The 4,093-nt window shown below is 34.0% G+C and overlaps 1 long non-coding RNA gene across 1 annotated transcript; it reads right to left on the reverse strand.

The window, feature by feature from the left end:
- Positions 1-445: 445 nt before the first annotated feature.
- Positions 446-2,728, reverse strand: LOC118488878. Its single transcript, XR_004885353.1, has 3 exons — positions 2,537-2,728; positions 1,341-1,812; positions 446-1,167 (listed from the first exon to the last, which is right to left on the reverse strand). It is a non-coding gene; the product is annotated as an uncharacterized LOC118488878 (long non-coding RNA).
- Between the last annotated feature and the right edge of the window lie 1,365 nt (positions 2,729-4,093).

The following is a 4,093-nucleotide window of genomic DNA, read 5'->3' on the forward strand; positions in this document are numbered from 1 at the left end:
AACCGGTATTAAAAGCTCTTGTGTCCTTGGACGACCTCGGTATCTTACCAACACTATACTACGTCCACGATGGGTGCACTTGCCCATATGTGTGTTTAGTGTTAGTGAATATCGTGTTTTATAAATTTAAAACTTGGCTAAAAGTGTAAAAAGGGGCTTAAATATACATCTAAATTATATTACACTACACACGCATCAATGTTCCTGTCTCTTCATCATTTGACTAATTAGTAAGTGTCGCTCCCACGGTCCAGTTACGAATACCCACTCAACACGAAGAAATTAACATGAATAAATGTATCATGCCGCAATACATAATTGTATCGTCACATCAGATTATATAGCCCATTTCCCAAAAAAATAACACATGCCAAAACACATACTCGTTGATCCCTATTCACCAATTGGTTAGTGTTTACAACAAATATAATATATACATTTAGAATTAATTAATTAATAGTAACAAACATAATATTTAATAACATATCTTTTTTGTGATCAAGCAAAGGAGATCAATTTATTACAAAACCTCACAAACTCAATCTTAGCCAGAAGCTAAGACAGAGGATACAGCCCCAATAAAAAACACAAAAATACACAAACATAACAAAAAACAAAGCTAAAATCCAATGTAGTGTTATAAACCAACATCAACATTGTTCCAGCGCTCCAAGGACAGAACCGCAAATTTGTGTCGTCTTACCAACCATTAGTGCATCCCTAGCTTTATCTCCTCCAAAACTTTTGCATTAGAACAGGCTTTTCTTCTAAAAACCTTGTCATTTAGATGCATCCACATCTTCCAAATGGTCATCAAGAAGGCTACATAGATAATAGGTTTCTCCTTTGCTGGTTCGTAAACTTTAAGAGCATTCTCTAGCATAAAGTTCACAAAATCAAAACAGCCAGGCATTGGGACTTTAGTCCAAACACATATGCCACCATATCGCTCTAGTACTTATATAATTTGCAAGTAAATGATCTGCAGTCTCCTCCCTTATATCCACACATAAAAAATTTCCCATCTACATAGGCGTCACCCTTCGCCGCAAGGGCCATAGTCGTCCGAGTGTTGTCGTTGACCGCTTTCCAAACAAAGCAAATAAATTTTCGAACTGCAATCTTATTCTAGCATACCCGTTTTGACCCGTACTATTATTTGGACCCCTATGAAACAACGATAAAAAATGAAAGCATTTAGCAAACACAGTGGCACTTGTGGCATATAGACTCTAGAGCAACACAGAAAGAAATTGACTGTACTTACCAAAACCCCAAAAAAAAGTCATTTTACTACATGGTTTTACTTTTCCAGTTCTATATTTGATATAAGATTTTACCTTTGTAATCCAACACTTGCAGAGCTTAGAGCGTCTCTCTCTGAGAGCAGCATAACCATTTGCAAGACGAAACTGAGTCAAAGTCTAGCGCAACGAAGCACATATACCACTGCTGACATCATCTCCATTTGGTTTCAGTATAGAAATGGCTTCGGTTACATTCTCGACTTTCATCCAACCAGCCAAAAGCCATCCATGTTTGTTATTATTGGCGTAGTGAGCTCTTATGAGGAAAAACATATATGTTTGCCATCCATGTTTGCTATTATTGTGCAAATAGAGAAGGAAACCCATCAGCTAAGGGAGCCGATCCAACCCATATACCCTACAAATGCTAAACTGCCATACTTGAAAGAAAATCCATAGTTTACAAAAAGAAAAAGAAAGTACTTTTCGCCCGCTTTCAGGGTGCCCAGTAAAGATGCACCATCACAGTACCATATCTTGACCATGTTCTAGTTATAGAAATCATCTGAAGAAATGCCAATGCATTAAATGATTAAATACCAAAATAAGACAGTTTTTATATCAATCGGGATAGAAAACCCAGTGTAAAGCTGAAAATAATACAAACGTTACACCAAATTCTTACATTAGCATTTAACTCAACTCTTATGATTATTATTCAAGGACTGATGCTAGATTAATAATGAGGTGATAGCAAAAAGAGATAAATGCTTACTTAGGCAAGTGCAATTATCCTGTCTAAAAATTGTTTCATTAAAATAAAAAAAATGTGGTTTTGACAAAATTGGAACCAAACCTGACACAACCAAACCAAACCTAGAACCATAGTTGTTAATGGCAAATAGCAACAAATAGCGATAAGGTACCGATATGCTACATAGCGAATAACGATAAATAACAGGCGCTATTTATAAATAGGAGTACATTAGCAAAAAAGTTGTAACATTTGTTTATGTATATTATATCAAAATACCTTGGTATATAGTATATATGCTATTTTACATGTATATTTAACAAAAACCTAAAATCCAACTATTTTATAGCTAAATTTAATCGCTATTCATATTAAAAAAAACAAAAAAATTAAACTGTCAAGAATCAACCCACTTATAAGTAAACTTGGTAAAACTGCTACCTATAAAATATTTTTATGCATTTTAGAAAAAAACATGGTTTGTTTGCAATATAAATCCATGTAATAACTGGAATGGCACATTAAGTAGGCGTACCCGCCTCCTTTTTCAGACCAACCACTCTCGTAAACTCCACTTACAGTTTGAAAAGCCATATCAATCATGTCTTCATGAATCGTGCCTACAGCAACACCATCAATAGGCATTTCATCGACACATATTGCAAATAAAGACGAACAAAAATACGAATCTGAAACAAAAAACTTATCTTGGTGTCCAATTAGTTTATGTTTGCTGTGTTTTCCCGCCTTATAAGTCATGCCTCAACTAAAAAATAAGTCAAAAGTAAATCATGACATTTGTGTTAACCAAATAGGTCAAGAGTAGAAAACTTCTGATGCTTCAAAGATCAAGGATGTGACTATGTGTATGTCTATCCATGATCCCAACATATCAAATATGGACCAAGATATTGTAAATTAGAATGCAGAAAACTTGACCAAAATATTAGATCCTAAGCACGGATATTATAAATTAGAATGAAGAAAACTTGACCGAAATATTAGATCCTAAGCACGTTGATGATTAACACATACAATTACATCAAATCAAAACTAATTATCTTATACTTAATAAAAAATTGACCCAAGACATTCTTCATAAACCAAATGATAATATCACAAAAGAGAATCATTATCATACCTCAAGGATTCCTTTTCAAGACATAATTGCCATCGGCAAACAAAAGGTCCACTTGGTAAACTGTGCTCCCATAAGCCTTGCATTTTTTGTTGTGTTCCAATAAAAGATATAGTTGCCTTGTTCCCCTTTGGATCTGGTTAAAATAAGCATATGTGTGAAAAGACAATAATCATATGAAATATTGTGTGGTTTAAGAGACTGTTTAAATCATAGCCCCGAAGCATTGGGTTCATAAATGGTAATATTCTACACCAACAACGATCTCATAGTAATAAGTGTAAAAGAAGAAAATTAGAATAATTTGACGATCGCCAATATATTGCACAACCATCAACTGACTCACTGGTTCTCAGCTAGCACATGAGAAAAGAGAACATTACTAAACACACGTAAAATCTAAAATTTAAACACTTCAAAAGAAAGTATAGAAACAAATTATACAAAAGTGATTATCCTTCAATCTTTCTTTCTATCACTACCAAAATAAGGAGATACACAATACAGGTCAAGACCAGATGAAAGGCATGTAAAAAACGTAGTACATGTGTCATCAACAAAGGAAGAAAAGAAGGGGGAAACGAAGAAAATGCACACAAAAAGAATCAAACCTGGGTAAGTTCAATAAACAAACACATGCATAACCATCAGACCAGGAACGACTTATCTTCCCAAACTCACATCCAATTCATTATATGTCATCATTAAATCAGAGGAAAATACTATCCATGCTCACTTTCAATTCATATATAGTTAATGTAAGATAAGGCTGGAACATGTGGATATGCATAACATTATGATGTGTTGAATTATTTGGCAATCATGGGCAGTAATTTCTAAAAAACTTGTGGTCAAATCAAAGAAGTATAATTTCATATGACTTATAATTGTACAAAACCATGAGGATGACGTGTATAGTTTTGTAATTCTTTCAAAGAGATTTAAGCCAATCAC

Source organism: Helianthus annuus, chromosome 2 (genome assembly GCF_002127325.2).
Source record: "Helianthus annuus cultivar XRQ/B chromosome 2, HanXRQr2.0-SUNRISE, whole genome shotgun sequence".
Lineage (NCBI taxonomy): Eukaryota > Viridiplantae > Streptophyta > Magnoliopsida > Asterales > Asteraceae > Helianthus > Helianthus annuus.